This window comes from Bidens hawaiensis, unplaced genomic scaffold (genome assembly GCF_021521415.1).
Source record: "Bidens hawaiensis isolate Kalapana, Puna unplaced genomic scaffold, B.hawaiensis_p1.1 tig00005179_1, whole genome shotgun sequence".
Classification (NCBI taxonomy): Eukaryota; Viridiplantae; Streptophyta; class Magnoliopsida; order Asterales; family Asteraceae; genus Bidens; species Bidens hawaiensis.
In genome coordinates this window covers 1,520,514-1,543,451 of record NW_027491332.1, presented here as the reverse complement: position 1 = coordinate 1,543,451, position 22,938 = coordinate 1,520,514, and the positions used below count along the sequence as shown (strand labels likewise).

Below are 22,938 nucleotides of genomic sequence, written 5' to 3'. Positions count from 1 at the left end.
CAAGTATTGAAAAATCGGGTATTGGTAATATCGGTGTTGGGTTCGGGCCCGGGTATCGTCTCAAAAAACCATACCCTATGCATCGGGTTCGGATCGGGTATAGAACCGGGTATTTGAATACCCTATTTTCGGGTATTGAAAAAACCCTATTTTCGGGTATAGATTAGATTTTTTAAAAGTTTGCACTTTTAGGGGTATTTTCTGGTTACTTTTAAGGTATTTTTTGGGTATTTGAAATACCCGGTTTCGGGTATTGGAAAAACCCGGTTTCGGGTATGGAACCGGTTCGGGTTTTCGGGTACAAATCGGGCCTGGTTCGGGTTCGGGTTTGGGTTTTAGTATCGAAATGCATACCTATCCGTTCTCTACGGGTAGGGTCGGGTACGGGTTCGAGAAAAAAAAGGTCATGTCTAACAAATGATATCCGAGCCACTCTTATACCTTTTGGGAAGGTGAGACAAACATCTTTGAGGACGATGACTTTATAGGGGCTGTGATTTTAACACCCTAGTTACATTGCAAATTGACCTTGAGCAAAAGAAATGCTAGAGTTCATAAGGAATACACGACTTCAACTATTTCCATCGTGTTTTGGTCCTTTTGGATGCGTAGGCTGCGAATGAGAGAATAACTCCGTAACTGTTCCCAAAAGTGAGAATAGTGTAATAAAAAAGTAAATTCGTGAGTTTTTTCCGAATAAAACAGACAATACTAATGGTACTTAAAACCAAATGTTACAAAACTATTAGGAGGTTTCTACTAAACTAGTGTAGTTGGAAAAAATATTTATCAATGTAGTGTAGTTTGAAAAGTATTTACCAAAGTGGGTGTTTTCTTGAAATTTACTTGTCTCTCTCCTATATTAATAGATAAACTTAATTCTCATTATTAATTCTCTAAAATGTAAATCTAACACTGTAATTTTTTTTATTTTGTTTGAAAAACCTTTTGGTGTGATATTTTATATATATAAACTCGAGAATTATATTATTATTATCTCTATTAGTTATTTCTTAGGTTTTATTTAGTTATTATTATTACTATTATATGTATTTACAAATTACAAATTATTATTAATAAGTCATCTGTTAGGTTTTATTTTCATTTTTAATGTGATTTTATGTATATTAGTATATATCACGAGAGTTATTTTTGAAGATAGGTGCAGCCCGGCTAATTAAAAAGACAAATATTTATTTTTAGTTTGGTATTTTCTTTTTAACTGTAATAAACGAAAAAATAATAATCACTAATAATTTAATATAGCTTTTATCTTTTTAATAAAAAATTATTTTAACCATTTAATCTGAATTTAACATTGTAAACTTGTTCATTTTATTAATTTTTTTTGTTACGATACATAATAAGATACTATACACTGAATTAAAAATAGATAATTTAATTTTGTCTTTATGTTAGGAAGAAAAAACTACTAATTTATCCCTTTACTCAGTTAGTTTATTTATTAAAAAAAGAAAAGCCAAATTAAATTATTAGTGATTATTATTTAATTAGTTTATTACAGTTTAGATTTTAGAATAAGAAATTTTATACCAAACTAAAAATAAAAGTCTGCTTTCTTAATAGCCGGCTACACCCATATATAAAACATCACACTAAAAGCTTTTTAAATCAAAATAAAAAATTTATATTTTAGAGAATAAATAATAAATAATGAGAATTAAGTTTATATAATTAATATAAGAGAGAGAGAGAGAGAGAGAGAGAGAGAGAAACAAATTTCAAGAAAACACCACTTTGGTAAATACTTTTCAAACTACACCAAATTGGTAAATACTTTTTCCAACTACACTCGGTAACCGAAATGTATGGACAATTTTAAGAGCTAATGCATTTATTATAATAATAAGTTTCAGAAATTTAGGTAGATGTGAGTTATTCATCTTTTGTGATTCATAAACAATCCACTCTCATAATCTGATGAGTGACCGGTGTATATGCATTTGCTTCAATAAGCTTTGGATAGTTGGATTACACAAAATTTGTTATACAATTTGTTGGATTATACAAAGCTCTGTGTGGTGGTTAGGCTTAGCTTGATGATATCTTTACCCTTGGCTGGTTGGCTCTGGGTTATATATTAAAATGGTTCATGTTACGTTCTGGCATCACGGACTAGGAATATTTGCATCCGTGTGCATTCATATATTGTTGCAAATTATTACCTTTTTATAATAGAAAAGCATTTATGATATTTTACATATCTTTCCTTTTTTTAACGGTGAATTTCTTTTTAATTATTGTTGTTTGTGGGATTAAAACCCAAGATATTCCCTTCCAAACTCAGGTGTTTAAATGTTTTGCTTTTGCCAATGGGCCACTCACCCATTGGTGATATTTTACATTTCTAGGTGCAATCTTAGAAATATGTATGTATTTATTTTAATTTTACTGATCCATTATATAAATTACAACACATTTTATTTGGTTTATTTGAAGAAGCACTAGTGAGTAGTTGAAAGGTAAAATCAAAGTCATATTTAATTTAAACTAGTATTTATACCTATCGCGTTGCGACGGGGGCGAAAAGTTTAAAAAAAAATGGAATTCTATGTTACGAAAACAGAGTGAACTCGCTGATGTCCAAAGTAATGCTCCAAATAATCGCTTTAAATAATTTCACTACTCAGATTCGAAAACATTTAAATAGTCGTTCTTTGACTGCTCCCTTCCGTACTAACTCCTATGCATTTCAGCATATGTTCTCGTAAGATGGTAATTTGCAAACATAGATCTATTACTTGGTGGTTTATATTAATTTAAATATAATTACATTATATAAATCCATACATCTTGAAAAGGAAATGAGGGTCAGATCTTGCAGCAGCAATTGTGGATCACCAACAATGGCATAGTGCCGGATTTAGTGCAGTTGATAAAGCAAGTGTTCGAACTTGAATTCTCATACCCTAAACAAAGTTAAATAGTTCCAATGTTAAACAATAGCACAATACCAAAACATGTGATAAAACATAATCATGTAGTAAAGTAAAATAACTTGTTTTACCTTACACCCAAGGTATCCATAAACGCAAGAAAGATGCATTCCAAAATCAATGAACTGCAAAACTCAAAAATTCCCACACTGTACACAACAAAAGCATATGGTATGATTAATTTGGATCAAAATTCACAATAATTAAGTAGCAGCAGAACCGTAAAACTTACAATCCATTGTCGAGACCCCAAAAGCCAAGTCCTAGAAGCCATCGCAAAACGAAAGGGAATTAATTAATAAGAGGTAATCAAGATAACCAAAAAAAGAAGAAAGAAAGCTAACTCATCACAAATTTAAAAGTAAGTTTTTACTTTGTGCATACGACCACTTTTAGAACATTCTATTTAGCCCTGTTTTTAATGATCACGTTTTCAATCGTTTCAATGGTTTCCTAATGGCAAACTTTCCGGTGATTATAGACATTTCACGAACACCATATGAGCATTTTTAAAACAACTAAGTACAACAAACTGGTATTCGATGCAGATAATACGTACACAAAGTGATAGCAATGGTAAAGAGGGTAACATATCTAATACGTCATAATTGTAATGTAAGCACTTGAACCCCTAATGCATCAAATGAATAACAAACTTACACTACATAGCCATCAATATTAGTATATAGTAAGTAAAACATCACTATCTGTTAACTTCAATGAATGAGAATAATGATACCAGATAACTTACATGGCAGTCAACGAATAGGTAGCGAAGGCCTTTTGGTAATTTGGAATCCACCTTCTTATAACCCGTATCTGTACTGTTCTGCTGAGGTTTTAAACGTGCTTTGATGTCAAAGGCTTAAAAAACTCAGGTGTAAAACCATCATAGTTCGAAAACAGTAGCAAACACACACTCGAAATTATAGCATCAAGCAATGACAAACTCGTTAAACAATAGGAAGGCGAGACACCCCCACATATACACATGCATAACTATGTTAAATACAAAGGCCAGCTTCAGTACCACATTGTGAACCAAAACATTAAACCCAATTGTTTTATAGCACAAAACAGAACCAGTTTTTTTTTTTTTTTTGGATGGTTTAAAATGACTGGTCTACCGGTCACATGGGATATGTAAGACTATGGTTTGATGTTTGATTTTAAATAACATCAGAGAACTTGATAGTATTAAAGGTATGTCATATAGAACTCAAAAAAGATCGAACCAAAGCACAACTCAGCAAGCAAACCACCGCCCTAACCCAACGTCAGGGATAATTTGGTGGTTTACATCATAAACCCTAACTACCGGGCCGCTCGTCTTACCTCCCCCACCGCCGCCAGGGGTTCCAAAAAGAAACCCGGCAACGGCAGAGAAAACCAGAGATGCAGAAGAAGGTTCAATGACAGAGTCTCGCACACCGGCGCACAACCACGACGACACTACCGCTACCTAGGGTTTCGAAATGAAACCCGGCAGCAGTAGGCGGGGTTAAAGACGGTGGTACCTGAGCTCGAAGACCCATCTACCATCAAGTATCATTGCAAGGCGATGGTCATTAATGTTCACAAAATTTTTAAAACTCATCATAGCTACCAACCGATCAGGCACAGGCACACAGGTTTTGTTAACAAACTACAACCCTCATAACAAACAGGCACATGACCACTGTCTCCAATGATGGCCTAAAACAACCACCAGGAAAGACGGTTTACCGCCGTCGCCATAGACGACTCAAAAGGCAACAACAACAACGCCAAAATTAGTTCACAACCCCGCATCAACAGTCACAGAGAAAAACCAAAGGATTTCTCTTAGGGTTCCAAAATGGAAACCCGGCGACAGCTACAGTAATAATCTCAAATCAAATTCACAAACCTTTGGTCACCTCCAACAACAGAACATTGGCAAGCACCTCCACTACCGTCACCACCTAGGTTCGTTATCGGAGAACAATGCAGATTTCGGAGCTACAGGTTACACCATCGCCGTTGTAATAATCAAATAGAAGAACCGATTTGGAGGAATGAATTTCAAATAAGAAAACAAAATGTAAATGTAATTAAACAGGAGAAAAGCACGTCTCCTGCAACCAACATTACGTGGAGCACAACAAAAAAGTTACTTGAAAATGTACAAAGGTGAGAGCCAAAGGGACAACAAAAACTTCCAAAGGTACAACCTACACTGCACCAAAAGGTTCTAAATTAATATATATAATATAAATAAACTGATCCAAATGATCACATCAATGTTTTTAATTTTTTTTAACTAAAAATGGTTGTAGTTGTGGTCCTATTTGATTAATGGACAATAGTAAGGAATGGCATCTTCTCTTTTATACTAGTTTACAAACACATATGTCATCTCTTTATTATTTTTCATATGCTTTAACTATCAAATCATTAATCATTATGTTTACATAATGATTATTTCTACAATTATATATAATAATAAAAAATGAGTTGTGAACTCGTGATGTTTTGAACATAATAGGAGATTAGGTTAAGAAAATATATATTTGATTTCTGTCATATTGAGAACCGAAAATAGACAACTAGATGATGTCTAGTGACAAGTAATTGAAATTGAAATTATATAAAAAAATAATTTACTTTCATCGAAAGGTTAATACATTCCGCTTTCATATTATAACAAGTTGTTTTAAACCCGTGCTTTGTGACAGGGTCATTACGGAACAGTACCATCAGTTTGGTTCGTTACGGTACCATTATCAGCTATAGTAAAAGATGTGTGTAGCTTGTCTAGTTTAGCACTTCAAGAATACCATAACCAAAATTTGAAATTTTAAAAATAATTTAGTTAAATTTTAAAATAACTAAATACGTTCGGTTAACTAACTATGGGCTCAGATGTACGTAAAGAATCAGAAAGCAATTAAATTAAATTTATATCAAAAAGCAGGTAACCATATTCTCGAAATTCCCTCTTTAATTAAAACTAGCTATTATTCTTATTAAATTTGACTAAAGTATTAAAACTTAAGACGAGTGAAATTGACAAATTAATGAATATTTAAAAAGAATTCTTTCAAATGCGAAAAATGACGAATTTGAAATTTTGAATCCTGTCTCTTTGCACCAATCTTCCTAATTAAAACCACACTTCTAGATTAACACTTGCGGGCCCGTTAAGTGGGTTATTCGAATTATCGAATATATCTTTGCCAAGTAAAGCAAATAAACTTGCAAGAGAATATTAAAAAAACAACTTTTCACGTGTTTTTATTTATCTTTATAATATCTTTTTAAATCCAGCATGTGTTACTGTGTTTCTTAAAGAACCCAAACATAACTATATATGTAGTTCTAAACTTGTAATTAATTCGAATGATACCAATGACCAAAAGACACAAGATGCCAAGAATTGAAGAAACATAGATGTTATTCAAGAAGTTAAAATCTGTATTTGAGAATTGAACTTCATGAAAACAAAATGCTTATAGTATATATATGTCCAATCAAAATCCAACTTTGTAAAGAACAACGGATTATTTATTGTTTTAACTACAACATAAAATGTGGTTAAATAGTTTAACTATATAACCACTCCACTATATTACTATTTCTCTCACTTTATCTGACAAACACAACATAGAATTGCTTATGCAGTTGTCACAATTCTCTACGTAAAATTAACTGGTTTTGTATCGAAAATGTACCATGCTTACGTAGTTATACAATACACATGTATACATGATATTTCTTATTGAATGTGCATCTATTAAAAATAAACTATGATATAATTTCATCATATTTTAACTTTTACATAGAGCAGGTACAGTAAATCGGACTAAGAAAAACTGAAATTCAAATGATTTTGAGTTAGGAATTGTGATTTTTTTAACGAAACCTAAAACCGATTTCATGTCACATATGCCAAAAATATAGTCCTGTTTAACTAATAAATAACCAAACAGGATATCGATTTGGTTAACACTTATCTGTACCGACGAGTGCAGAGGGTAAACCAAACAAAGCTACAGTCATCGTCGAGGGTCCCAAACCACACAATGCATGCGTCACACCAATACAGAATAAGCATCAAATAATCGAATAAAATAAAGCAACTCAACAAATAATTTATCCACCTTCTCTTTTCTATATTCTGTTCAAACTAATATTATTATTATTATTACTATTAATATTATTATTTATATTAGGTAAATGACTGTTATCATAATTTGCATGTATATAACATATTAAAGGAGTAAATCTTCAATAAAATAATTAGGGTGCTAAATGTGTCAGGTTCACGTGATGAGAGGTCCAACTCGACACAAACTTGAACGTATGAATGAACAAAACAAGTACCGATATCGACCCGAACATTTCGGTATCGATACCAAGATTTTGGGAAAAACAGTACCGATACCCACTCATCCATGCCTGAACGTGCCATTTGAACTAGGACACTACATGAATATAAACATCCACAAACACGGTGTATTTATTCAAATTTATTTATCTATCACATATATTAATACTTCAAATCTACATTTGTACATAAAAGATGTAAATGTATATAAACAATTACACTTTATAAGTATAAAACTTAGGTAAATTTTTCTTTTAATTTTAAATTTACGTGTAAAGTTTCGATCAATTTAATTTATGAGATAAAACACATTTAAAAAAGTAACAAAAAATTAAAAAATATATGTTAAACGGTCAACCTAAGGTTGGCACAAGCACAAGTGCATGACCCGATCAGCTAAACATCTTCGCGGGTTCAAATTGAAATAAATCAATAACCCGTTTGTCTTAAATCAAAACATGTCATCTTTAAGTAAAAACTTGTTTTACAAGGTAAAGTAATTTTACAAAAAAAGAAAAAAAAAAGTAAAAAAGAGGCGGGAAAAGAAATGTGTGGCCCGATTCGAATAAATTCCGTCTACCATCCCAGTGCCTTCCTTTTACAAAAAACCGACACGTGTCACCATCATCGAATATATTTCCTTTTTTATTCCACGTAGGATTATGCTTCTAAATAGCAGCTTCCGGAACAAGACACAACATTAAACCACCATATAAACCATCTCTGTGACCATCTTATTATAATTATTAGTATCTTAAGAAGTTATACTCATACTCAGTCTAATTTTGTTGCTTGTTTGTTAACATAAGATGGATGTTGACAGTGGTTATTTGTCGGGTGAGGAAGGTTGTCGGACACCCAAACGAGGTTATCGTGTTCCGATGACGTGTCCGGCTGCGCCGAAGAAAAAAACAGTACAATCTAAGCAGAAGAAAGCACCAGTGAATGGGTACTTTAAGTCACCAGATATTGATATGTTTTTTGCTATGGCATTTAGAAGAGGAGCTTGTGTGTGACTCTGTTTCTTACTAAGAATGGTATTATTATTAGTATTATAAGTAATATGTAATTTTATTCTTTTTGTGATTGTATTTTGTATAGTTATTTCAGTTTCTGCATGAAATGGTAGCACCTCTTTTGTTGTCTAATTTGTGGGTTGTTACTTTATTTTAGAGTGTGTAATATTTTAGCTGTTTTTAGGAGAAATTAGAGAATAATTTGGTTTAGTTTTAGTTTCAGTTAGCTGTTTTAAATGTTCTATAATAATTTGTTTTATTTACAAAAAAAATATATACAAAAAACTGGTTCTAAAAAAAGGAAAATAAAGAAAAGGGATTTTGCAAGCGGATTATTATTATTCTTTTTAAAGGAGTGTGAAAATGGAAGTCTTTGTTAGTAACAAAAGTTTAAAAGAAAAGAGTTGTCTTGCTATTTTTGTGAAATCATGTCTTTGTTTTTATATCAAAAGAAGTGGAACAAAGGATTTTCACTTTGGTGAGTTTTGCTTAAATTGTGGGTGGTTGTCTGTCGATTGGTTTCTTTCCATGTTGGTTTTAGCCCGCTTTGGTTATCAATTTGGTTTTGTTTTTCACTTTTTCAGTGATCAAAAACTGATGACAACGGTTTATCTCATGGTTTAATTTAAAATCTGTCCAAACCAAACTGTGAACACCCTTAGTGATAAAAAGTGGTGGGCTGGGTTGGTCCATTTTTAAACTCGTTTTTAAGTTAGTGATTTGTATGAAAGTGACCAAAAGTGATCGATTTTTACTCAATTGTATTTTGAATAGACCCAACTGACTTGTTGGTCAATTAGGCAGATGAAAAAGAACCCATAAACAAAAGTCATCCAAGTCAACCCATGAATGAGTCATGACTCATGATTGAAGTTGTAAATGTGATGGCATGAATCATATGTATCGATAAGTTAACCATTTTAAGTAAACAGTTACAAGAATTGCATAAACACATATACTAGTTTTAATTGTGACACTTAATACGACTAGTACTTGCAAACCACCTATCTTTAGTTTTGAAAGGTATCATATGATTATTAGGTCATTCAATTCTTACAATGCTTTACTTGATATTGGTTTTGCATTAAGCGTCCATGTGGTAAGACGAGAGGGATAAAACGAGAAAGAAAGTTGTCACACAGGATAGATGATGAGATAAGAGGACCAAAATCCAACTAATATTTGACGGAGAAAAAAGAGAGCAAGGACCAACTTTGATGTCATAAAATGATTAAAAGTCCATAAGTTATTGTACAATATTAATCAATTAATTCTAGAAGTAAAATGATGATAATTCCAAAAAAAAAAATCTACATATTGTGCAAATATGGTAACGACGTTATAACAAACCTAATTTATATATTATGTCTAATAATTTGATGATATCAATTTAGTTTTTGACTTCTTATTTAGGGGTGTCAATTCGTGGGTATCAGCAAACGAATGAATACATTTTTGGTTTCTAGTATCATTGTGGCAATTTGAGCATGCGGTTCGTAACAACATTGTGTTTTATGGCGATGGCACGTAATTCTTTTCATGGAGTAGTGGTCACTAGAGTGGTAGTAGTAGTCACAGTTATGTAATAGGCAACACGTAAAAACAATTCTACCACGCAAGCATAATTGGATTATAAACGTTGTAAAAATAAATTACTAGATGAAATAATGCTTCCTTTTCATGTCCACAAGAAAGATGGGCCTAGTCCACTTTGTTAGCCCAATAATTATGGGCGTATATATAATATAGATTTCTCTTCTGTCTTCACAAAATCACAAATCAAAATACAAGACACATCATTATCCATCTTAAATAATTTCTTTTATTCCAATCTTATCGTAGGTAGGTTTATACAAGTAACACCTTCCGTCTAATCTTTGAAGTTCCAAATCAAGATAATGAGAGAAAAATAATCAATTTTCGGCCCATAAACATCGTATGTTACCAATTGAATAATGTTTGTAGTGGAGTATATGGTCAAGTTCGAAAGATCTTGAAACTTGGCGGCCTCAACGTTTCACCAGCAAAATTTAAACCAGGACCATCACTGGCATTCTCAAAAAAGTTACCTGTTTATTAGATAAAATGATGCCATTAGTGTAGCGCTAGCTCACATGGTGGAGACACATGCATTTTGTAAGCGAGTTCCTAGGTTCAAGCTTGGACAATAGTTTACAATTTTTGGTGTAAAGTAAAAAAAAAAACTAAATAAATTCGATTCCACCACCCTTTTTGAAAGTATCCGCGTGACTATGGTCAGTGGCCACATTTCATGTGTGAAATAATGATTTGGGGGGGGGGGGGGGGGGCACTGGTCTCCTTGAATGACCAAATGATGGTCATAACCACGTAGGTTCATTCTCCATCCTAGGCCGAACAATACAGGTTAGCCTACCATATGTTTTTACAAAAAAAAATAATAATTTAAAGTTAATAAATGGTTTAAAGCCCACAGAAATAAAAAGGAATTGAGAAAGACCAATTATTGAATTAAATAAAATATATGACTGTTTAAATAAAGATACACTTTACAAATTTTATACTCTCGGTCAATCTCTTGTTTCTCACTGTAGTTCCATTAACCCAATGGGTGGCCCAGCCCCAGTCAGTGGTCTATGCTATGGGCTTGACCTGGTTAGAAATAAATTTCAACATCATTAATATTTTTTATTTGTACAGTTTAACATATAATGACACAAAATATTTAGATTAGACTTAATCGCTTGGTTGGTTTTTGCGCTTTGCAGGTATTGTACCGTTGGTTCTCTAAGGTTTAATAATTAAAATAATACATGATCGATCTTAACTTATCACTTATATGTTCTCTATGGTGGAATTTTCATAAAATATTACCCGAGGGCTGAGTATCATATAAATTGTTCATAGTTTCAACTTCCAACAGCCCAATGGATGGGCCCAACCTCAACCTGTGGGCTGTGGGTCTATGCTATGGGCTTGACCTGGTTAGAGAAAAACTCAATATTTTTATTATTTGTTAAATTTAACATATAACAAAGTAATATATAACATTATCTTAGAAAATAGTAACTATGTTCCAAATACATATATTGCCTCATGATACTATGATAGGCGTGTAAACTTAACGAACAAATAGGAGCAAGAGCATGTTTGTGTTCGTTTATTTAACATGAACATATGATATCAAACACGAAGTAGATGAACTTACAAACATAAACAAGCGTACTTAAACGAACATAAGCAACACAAATAAAAATAATTGACCATACATTAACAAGCATCCAAACACACATCTAAATTAGCTGGTTTAAATATACATGATTCATCAAAATGTTCATCATGATTTGTGGTTTAAACGAGCCTCTTATATGTTTATATTAACTAATATAAATATAACTAGTTATGTATTTATTAGAAATTTAAATAGACATAAGTGAACATGAAAGATAAATAAATAGTTTCATCAAAGGATTTATAAAAGATTCCATATGAAAAGATACATGAAAAAAAGACGCGAGACGTTGATATATATATAAGTATTGGTTAAAAAAATAAAGATATAAATAATAATAAGATAGTAATAGAGGAAGAAAAAAAAAGAGTTTCGTACAAGGTGGGGGAGAGTGAAGAGTGATGGATGTAGAATAACAACCACTAGTGCGTGTTGGACGCTCCTCCACTTAATTAGTGCCCTCATATTCATCTTTCTGTTTTTCTCATATTTATTTGATGTGCAAATCTAATTCTAAAAAGTAACCCGACGGTTTTTTACTTCTTTGTTTTTAACTTCAAAAGTTTTAATTTTATAAACACATAAACAAAAAAGGGCCAACAACGTTGATAACTTGATAACCCACTCACAAACCCCAAAGCTCAAAAGCTAAAAAGTTACAAGCATTAGCTGTCAAGCTGATGATAGCTGACAAGCTTGAAACTTAATCCATTGGCGTAGCTTAGTTGGGGCCAAGTAGAGCTGTAAACGAACCGATCGAAAACGAACAAGGCCTTGTTCATGTTCGTTCGTTAAGAAAATATTGTGTTCACGAACGGTTCACAAACACTTACCGAATGAGATTTTATGTTCGTGTTCGTTCATTAAGGAAATTAATGTGTTCGTGAACGGTTCACGAACACAAACGAACACAAATAAAATCGGAAGAGGCTAGAGAATAAGATCGATGTATTCATCAATGTGAATATTGAAAGCCCGTAAACGAATCGAATGAACACGGACAAGGGCATATACGTGTTCGTTCATTTAACTTTATAATTAATCGAACAAATATTTATGTTCATGTACGTTTATTTAAAAATGGACATTTGTGTTCGTTTATGTCCGTTTGTTTAAAATCTAAACAAACATAACTAAACAAAGATAAAAGAACATAAATAAACATATATGAACCAATGTGAATGAACACAAAAAAACATAAATAAACTTAAATTAAAACACATAAACAAACACAAATTAACATATATAAAACATTTAAGTATATGATATATCCAGATAATATTTAATTATTTTCTATTAATACATAAACGAACATAAACGAACGTTCATGAACATAAATGAACGAAAGGAACATGTGTTCATGTTCATTCGATTATTAAATAAATGAACATAAATGAACTTCCCGCCGAACAGTTCACGAATAGTTCACCGGACGTTCGGTTCGTTTACAGCCTTAGGGCCAAGGGTGGCCCTAGCCCCCTCCGTTTTTTCGCTCAGTGGTGTAAAGTTATCACTTTTTATCCGAAAATTTTTATAAATAGTGTAAATTTACCCGTTTCCGACCGAAATTTTAAGCCCGACCCCCTCTGTTTTTCGCTCGGCAGGGTAAATTTGCAATTTTTTTCGGCCGAAAATTTGTATACATAGTGTAAATTTACCCGTTTCCGACCGAATTTTTAAGCCCGGCCCCTCCGCGTTTATGCTCGGTAGTGTATATTTATTCTTTTTTGGCCGAAAATTTTTATGAATAGTGTAAATTTACCCGTTTTCAACTGAAATTTTTAGTCTGCCTCCCTCTAGTTTATGAATTTTTTTTCTATACATATTGAGTCCGGCCCCCTCAACGTGTATGTTCAAGCTTCGCCACTGACTTAATCGTCATAGCTTGTAGACTGACAAGCTTAGTAGTAACTCGCTACATTATGCCAGGAAGTCAACTTCGAGTCTTCTATAAGATAAAGCATAAGCTCGCTCGAAAGCGTCTATGTAGGTATGTAGGCGCAATGTAGATTGCAACTTTCACGGAAAGGAATGACTTGACTGCACAAGCTAAGTTAAGGAGTTGACTCTTTGCCACTTATAGAAGCCATGCTAAGACGGGGAAGCTCCCAAAATATGTATAAAAGAAGTCTCGTGCCCTTGGTATCTCTCATTCAACGTTACTCTTGAAGACATCACTCTCTCTAGAGCATTACTCTCATCAAGTGAGTTGTTAACCCTATGAGCTAAGTGCACAAGCTATTAAGGCATCACACCATCAGCTCACAACTACCCCAATCCCAATGTTCGATTATAAGTTAAGCAACCTAATATCACGTTAGTTGCTTACTAACCGTTTGGTCTCAACCACCATCTCCTCATGTATCATTTATCTCTAATATACATATCTATATTCACTAATGTTGAGCGTCAAAGGGTGGTCCATGCAACAAGTGCCCCCCCCCCCCTCTCTCTCTCTCTCGCGTGGGCAACAACTATAACATATTACATAAAGTTCGTCAAAAGTAGAAGTTATTACATAAAGTTAAAGTTATACCAATCTAATAAAGAGATTATTGTTGTTTGAATTTATTACTAAAATAAGGGAAATCGATGGTCCTGACATCTTCCAATATCTTCCTAGGGTTAGCTTCCTTATTAAAGAAGTGAAGCTTGTTTCTAACCTTCCAAATAAATCAAGTAATCACCAAAATGACATGAACAACTTCTTTGCAATAGTCTTCTCTCGGGATTAATTAACTTGTGAAGCTTGAAAAGGTCTTTGAACCGAAGGCTGAAATTAAGTGAAAATAGGGAAGTAGTAATTTTTTGAGTATGTTATGATTATTTTAACAAAAATTATGCACACGGTAATTATTATATATAATAGTTGAGAAGTTTGGCGATGTAATCACGTGATTGCTCCACGTGGCATCACGTGGTTGGTCGCCTTTTTATCAATTACCTTTTTGTTTCTAATTTATAAAACGACATGTTTTTAAATTCCGAATTCGTGTCAGCTTGCGCTCGCAACACGTGGTTTTTTTCGCTGCGACTTTTTTTATTCGACGATTCCAGACAAATCCGCGTCAGTTTATGGTCAAAACGTGCGTCTATTTTTTGTTTTCGTCGCAGTCTTTATTTAAATATGTTACTTTGTTGTATTATGAGTGTGGACAAATTAACTTATTGTTTTAGTTTCGGTGTCGTAACCCGATATCGACCGAACTTGTGTCGGTTCGCCACCATAACACATGGTTTTCTTTGTACGATTTAGTGCTGACAACGTTGATTCCAGCCGAATTCGCGTTAGTTCGCAAGCGCAACATGCGTGTTATTTATCACCTTTTTTTTTGTTCGATATTCCAAAGTCAAAGAATCCGTATCAGTTCGCAACTGCAACGCGCGTGTTTTTTTATTCGCCGGATTTTTTATGTTATAAAGATGTTAAATTTTTGTATTAGGTGTGAAAGAATTATGTTTTGCCTTACTTTCGACACAATAACCAGATACCAACCAAACTTTCGTAGGTTCGCAACAGCAATTCACATTTTTGCTATGTTAATTTGTTGCATTTGGGCGTTAATAACGTTTTTTTGGGGTTTGTTTATGGTTAACGTAACCCGGGACTAATCGAATTCCCTCGACTCGCAATAGCACCGCACGGTTTGATAAGTTCCACGAGTATGACTGTCAATAACCGAGAATCCATCTAGTTAGATACATGAATGTTTCGTATATGTATCAGATTCTACTTGTCTAAACCTTAATATTATCATTTTATACGCGAATAATAATTGTAATACATATGTGAATCTATGCGACACTACATACATACTAACACCAATTATACACAAATATGATGTCGTTTATTACATTAGTCTAAGTCGTTTAGTTGTGTATGTTATGACTAAATGAGTAAGATCTTTCTAATATTTATACTTTGTGAAACTCTTTCATAATCAAATAATATATGTGGGTCATGCGTCTCACTAAACCCGGATAGCCCTTAAACAAGTTATAAAACTCATATAAGTTGAAAAATAAGCGGATAATGAGTCTCACCAAACCCGAATAACTTTTAAATAAGTTATAACATATCATTTATTTGTAAAACTTTTTAATCATTAAACCGTAATTTAATTTCTCTCATTTACATATTCTCTATCGCCCCCCACTCCATCAAAAGTTAACTTTCGATACCACCACTATCGTCAACCTCCCCTCATGCATAAATCACCATTGTCACCTACATCAGTCGCCGCTTCTTTGTTGGATCTCTTATGAATTGCACACCCGTTAATCAGCCACCAATTCACTCCCACCTTCCCCTTTCGCTTCGTATACTCCACTTCTTCTTAGTTAAGTAGAGAACGCTACCGGCCCTGCCATCTTGCTTTACAGACCGACCGCTGGAACTTTTTTTTTTATGTTATATTGCCGGGTCGGCTACCGCATCTCTCTTCTCACGAAATCTTCTAATACGTTGATACACGAGTTGGACAAAGAGAGGTAGGCAAAGGGAGAAGCGGCCACGCCCTGGGTAGTCAACCATATCAGGTTCTAATTTCCCGGTTGCTCTCTACTTCCTTTTTTATTTACTAAACCCTATCCGGGTCAACCCATTTTCGTCTTCATCCCTCATACCACCACCACCACACCAACCTTGGTTTCATGCCTAGTACTAACATATTATGTTATTGTAAGTTTTAAAAGTATGTTTGAGTTAGTTTTTAATCTTAAAGCTCTCTGATACAAACCCGAGTTTCCTGTTCATTCATTTAAAATTTATATAAACAATTCTTAAACATAAACGAACATAAATAGACATAATTTAACAAATGTAAACGAACATAAATATGAACAAATGTAAACAAACACAAGCAAACATAAACAAATATAAATAAACGCATTTAAATGAACACAAACCAACATATCTAAAATATTAAATAGATTATTCATTCAATGTTTTATCCAAAAATAAATATAAATAAATATAAATTGATTTAAACAGATGCAAGTATATTATAAAATTCTTTTCAATATGTATATTCACAATATTTATTGGGAAAAAAAATCTCGGTAATACGGGAGCTAAAATTTGTTAATTAAATTAAAGAAATCAAATTTTCATCTCGTGGGGTAAATTCAATGTTTAAATATTCAATGAAACAGGTGGACCGCTAGGGGCTCCGTCCGTCCGGACTAATGGCCGGCTTGGGCAACCTTTAGCCATTGGGGGCCGCGTACGGGGTACCCGGCGTTACTTAGTTGGCCGTTCAAAAAAAATATATTCAATGAAACACAAGGGTAAACAAATTATTAGTTGTCAGCTGATATGAAGTCTATTTACTCATACCATAGGGATTTTTTTGACTAAAGCATCAGAAATCATAAATGTAAGATTATATATAATTATATATAATTATATATACTTATTATGGTCACTATAATCATTTATATTATAATAGATCAAAATATTAACTATACCTTATTATATATTAGTTTGGTAATTGTTGATGGGCCATATTACATATAATTAACTAATAAAGGGTTTCCCCTTGGGTGTATATATAGAGAGAGAATAATAACATCATAACCTAATCTCACACACATAAGAAAATCATGTGTCTCATCTCTCTTCTAAACCGGGTTCCTCTCAAGAACCCTAACCATTCTTAACTATACATCATAAAGGGGAACTCGATCAAGATGACAAGCATGTCGACTACATCATACACTGCTGCGGTTACTACTCTCCCTGATGTAACAGGTTCATAGGTTTAATATTTATCATATTTTATATTACTTACATGAAGAACTGATCAACATGTGGCATCAGAGTGATGTTGATTAATTTCCCCTTTATTAGTTAATTATATGCCATATTACATATAATTAACTAATAAAGGGTTTCCCCTTGGGTGTATATATAGAGAGAGAATAATAACATCATAACCTAATCTCACACACATAAGAAAATCATGTGTCTCATCTCTCTTCTAAACCGGGTTCCTCTCAAGAACCCTAACCATTCTTAACTATACATCATAAAGGGGAACTCGATCAAGATGACAAGCATGTCGACTACATCATACACTGCTGCGGTTACTACTCTCCCTGATGTAACAGGTTCATAGGTTTAATATTTATCATATTTTATATTACTTACATGAAGAACTGATCAACATATGGCATCAGAGTGATGTTGATTAATCAATTCTTCATGTTTTCCGTAAATCTGGAATTGAATCAGAAGACATGGACTAAAACTTGATAAACCCTAATTTTTTAGGTTTCTTTTTTTTCATGTTCTATTACGAAAACAATACATGAAACTGTTTAAAATCGCTAAAATTCATATTTAGTAAACTCTAATATTTTCGAAATCTGTTAATTTCATGTTTAAGGATTTCGACTCCAAGTTTTTTTTTATGTTTAATTGTTAAATTTTCGATGATGTTCTTCATGTTCATCATTATTATCGAAAATTATACATATGTTGGTTCAAAATCTAGATTAAAATTTGTTAATGATTATTTAGGGAAATATTTTTTCAAATCTTGGATAACTTAAAAGTTTTAATATTTTTTTTAAAAGATTTGAATCCCCTTAAAATAGGAAACAAATATAATTGTTAATCATTAAAAAGATTTGAACCAAATCTTATCATCATTAATTTAGTTAATAAAGATCATGAGTTAAGGGCTTGAACCAGTTTACGGGCTATTTAAAAATCATGTATTATGGGCTTAAAATAGCTTATGTGTTCTAAGAGTTTATGAGTTTCTAAAATGGTTTGGGGTCATAACCCATAAACCCGAAAACTCACTAATACCGGAATCAACATTTTCCATAAAACTCCATAAAATCATGTAAACACCCAAATACTGAAAAACCCACTAAAAGCCGGAAACTGGCAATTCACGGGAACCCAAAATTTTCGAGAACTAATTCCGCAAAATAAGGTCCTACCGGAAACTTAAAAATCCTTACTCTAAACATATTCCGCTATTAACTAATTAAATGTTTTGTAAACCTTAAATATTATAAAATTTTACAAAACATGAAGGCTTAACTTGAATGAACTTATGATGTAACACTTCTGCCCAAAGGTAATGAGTTACATTTACCCTATCATTCAAGTATAACTGAAAAGCTTTTGTTAGTTTTGCCAAACATGATACAAATGTCTCACTTCTGCCCAAAGGTGATTTGTTACATTTTTATTTAGCAAAACTAGCCCGTGCATAATTAAAATAATTGTCTCACTTCTGCCCAAAGGTGATGTGTTACAATTGTTTTGCACATATACTTAAATAAATTTTAATTTGCCCAAAGGTGATTTATTTTTTGTTTAAGTAGAACATTTAATTATAGTCTATTATTTTGATGTTAATAATAGACATATCACATCTTCAATAAAATATAATGATCCTCACATTAATAATCCTTCATTAATCTAATGATCATAAATTTTAATCTGTATTATTTTACTATCTCATAATATTACTCACTATAACATTCTTCTATAAATAACAATCTCATCCAAATCATCCTTTCTAATCTCAAAACACAATTGAATTTTGTCTCATAAAGAGTTTTAATAGCATTTAGCTCTTCTCAATTTTAATTATCCATTAAGACATGATATGACTATCCTACTGCTCTTTCTAATAACAATTATTCCATTGATAACTAGAGCCTAACAAATGGAATTAGTCAATCATAATGTCTATTACGATAATGATAATCAAGAACTTATATAAACAAATGCTATCATTTGAGTTATTATAGATTTAGTTTTTCCTAAGACTAATCAAAATAACTCCCAAGATTCATGCACTCCTTAAAAATTCTAACTATAAGGTTAGATGGTATTATTGAATATATCATAATGTACAATCATGACCCATAAAATTAAGGGCTCACACATGATATTAAGTACAATATTCTAGTACATTGCATACTCAAATTTTCAATAGTACAATTTGGTGTCTTAAAAATCAACTATAATACTCAGAAGTACCAAAGGAAAATGAGTGTGTTGATCAGCAACATATGTACAAGAAAAGAAGCATCCGGTACTGGAAAATAAGATGTTATTCAACGCACTACCACTAAAACCTAAAAGAGGATTATTCTAAGTTTCATAGACAAAATACAAGTATTACTTCCAGATTTAAGTTCTCTAAGGAGAAGTCTCATTGCAAAAATATGTCATTAGATTAGGCATAGGCATTACAAGATTATCCGCAATTCAAAAGAAAAACTGGCTAAAACTGATAAACTGTCTTCAAATTACGCTTTATGATACCTTAAATATTCTGAAGATTAATCAGAATTTAGTATCAATACTTAAGCTACATTATGACAGTTATAAGGTTTGCATAGCCAGCATAAAGTCACTATTACCTTAAATTCTCATATGATTTGTTATCAATATTTGGATTGAAACATTTATAAACTACAACTAGATGATACAATATATTTCACAACTTTTGTTATCATGCAAATAAAAATGTAACAAAAGACAAATGAGGTATATAAAATTCATCCATTAAAACCAAATTTCATGAGAAATCATGACATGGTTAATGAGGGTGATTTTTCATATAATCTCATTCTCAGTGATTTTAAATCATGTGTTAGATGCCCTAAACATTGTTTGGCTTAAGAAATAAATATGGGTCCATCAGAAGTTATATTTCACTTACATTAGTGGAACTTATTCATACAGAATATTCAGACATAAATATTTTATCATTTAAAAAGCTATTTACTTGTATCTAGTCTGTCTTCTATCATTCATGGTCTTAAAGAGATCCATTCATATATAGTTAATATGATTTCTTCTAAATATGTCCCTAAGTTTCTTATGACACATAAAGGAAATCAAATTAAGTCTAACGTATGTATGACAAATTCCCACATCACGTACATCATTGAAACTTCTCATGTAGTTTTTCCTAGAGATATCGAATATTAGTGGGAGCCGTAAGTGTCTCAATCATAACTTACAAGATTTGCAAGAGGTGGAGGAGTGAAAACTTGATATTATCTCAATTGCACCTCTTGTACAAGACACTGCTCCATCACAACACTATTTTATCAAAACATATCTCTTTAGAATTTACTACTACTACTCTTACAAAAGTTTCATTGTTGCTTAAAAGTGGGTATATTCAGATTTCTTAATAAACTAATCCTCACCAAGAGAAACTACAATTTATATTATTAACTTGTTTCTCTATTAGAATTTATTGGTCTTTAAATATTGACCATAAGCATGTAAATTTCCTAAAGGTTTCTAAGGTCAGTGGGAGTAGTAAAAGTCTTTATAATGACTTGTTAGAAGTACAAGAAGCGGGGGGGGGGGGGGGGGGAGAGTTATTAAAATTTACTTCAAATTTAACTCCAATTACACCTCTTGTACACCATACTGCACCAACTCTTACACACTTAGAATCCTGAAAATGATAGCAACCTAACCAAGAGCTAATCCATAAAACCGAGACTTTTAAAATTACCCAATAATCAACTCAGGAGGCCATATAGGTTTTAAAACCTACTAACACTTATGATTATGTAACCTCCCTAACTAAAGTTAAAATGGATGTTGGAAAGTTTAATGATCCTACCCCTTATAATTAAACCATTAGCATCAATCATAATTGACTCCATAAGTCAGAATAACGTTTTGAGATTTGGTTGAATCACCTTAGAGTGTTCATAACTAAACTAAATCACAATACGAAACGTTAAGACAATAAGAAGCACGATTGATTGTTAAAGGTTATATTCAAGGATAAACCAATTATCAAAGAATCTTCTTACCTATATTACAAAAGATTTCTTTAAGGGTCATTATTGTTCTAGTAGCTTACAATAGTTAAGAGCTACATTAGATGAACATTAAAACAACTTTCCCTAACAATCGGCTTAAATTTTTATATGTTCATAAAACAACCTAAAAGTTATAAACTGAAGGTCAAAGAACATTTAGTTTATAAGTCAATAAAATCCATATATGGGTTAATGCAAACATCAAAATATGATGAAATATTTATACAATTATTTTCATCAAAAACAAGTGAATTAATGTACCTACCTCAAGATAAGTGGGAGCAACTAAAAACAAACTTGTCCTTATATAGATGACATTCTTCTAACAAGTATATGTTACATAAGTCAAAGCATTGTTCACACACTTTGATATGAAATATCTCAAAGATATCCCTTACATAATAGATATCATAACATTCTGAGATAGACCCAAAGGGACATTAGTTTTGTTCTATAAGTTTTATCTTAAATGGGTCCTTACACATGTAACAAACAATATTGCTCTATTTAGAGGATAATATGATCATTGAGATTATTACCTTATGCTTCATTAAGTAGAAGCCTTATTTAGGTTCAAGTCTATACTCGTTCAGATATTACTCAAAATTGCAACACATTAGATATGTCTAGATTAATGTGAAACATCTAAAAAGAGTATTAAAATATCTTTAAAATAAACGAAAGACTATAATTTAAAAGAAGAAGTGAGAATTCAAACCGGTAGATTACTCTAAACTTTGTCATATTCAGAGATAAGAAAATGTAATTTTCGGGATATATTCTTATGTTAGAAGATAAATCTATCTCATGAAGGAGTCATAATGAACTGATAACAACAACCTAAGTCATAACGATATAATATGTTGATTAATTACAATGTTGTTGAATATTTATTAGTGAACTCAGAAGTTTTATTAAACATCAGATAAATTATATATTGAAGACTAATTGTGATAAAGTCAGCTACCATGTTTTCTTAAACGGTAACAGTTTGAGAGATGCTGCATTAAATTTCGATATGAAACTAATTATTCGTTTATGAATGAATTGAGGAATCTAAATTTTCGTATCGAATACATTCATGATATGCTTAAGGATCCTATAACTAGGCGTGTTCTTCGGGTTCGTTTTTCGGGTTTCGGGTTTTTCGGGTCGGGTTCTTCGGGTTTCAAAGTTTTAAATCATGACCCGAAACCCAACCCGAATCTCTCACGGGTTTTTCGGGTTCGGGTTTTTTCGGGTTGGGTTAATCGGGTTTTGAGTATTCTAGAAAACAAACCAAAAAACAAAAAAAAATTGCTAAAATTAAAACAACATATTATTCTTTGCTCGTAAGCAAATAATCAAATAATAAACTAGCATAACTTGATAAGGCAATTCAAAATAAGAGTAAAACCAACTTGAACCATAATCGTCTTCTATCGGGCATGATTTGATTGTTCGATAACGGTTGCTATTAGTAATAAACTAAAAACATAAATTAGCAATAAACAATGGATCTATAATAGTTGTAATGACAACAATCGATTAGGACCAATTTCTGATAACGTTAGTGGCTAATGCTAAGTCTATTATACCTAA

At 32.2% G+C, this 22,938-nt stretch overlaps 1 long non-coding RNA gene across 1 annotated transcript; it reads right to left on the bottom strand.

The window, feature by feature from the left end:
• Window positions 1-2,713: 2,713 nt before the first annotated feature.
• LOC143629219 (uncharacterized) lies at window positions 2,714-4,073 on the bottom strand. The gene is made up of 4 exons (XR_013152917.1): window positions 3,709-4,073; window positions 3,190-3,220; window positions 3,029-3,106; window positions 2,714-2,930 (listed from the first exon to the last, which is right to left on the bottom strand). It is a non-coding gene; the product is annotated as an uncharacterized LOC143629219 (long non-coding RNA).
• Between the last annotated feature and the right edge of the window lie 18,865 nt (window positions 4,074-22,938).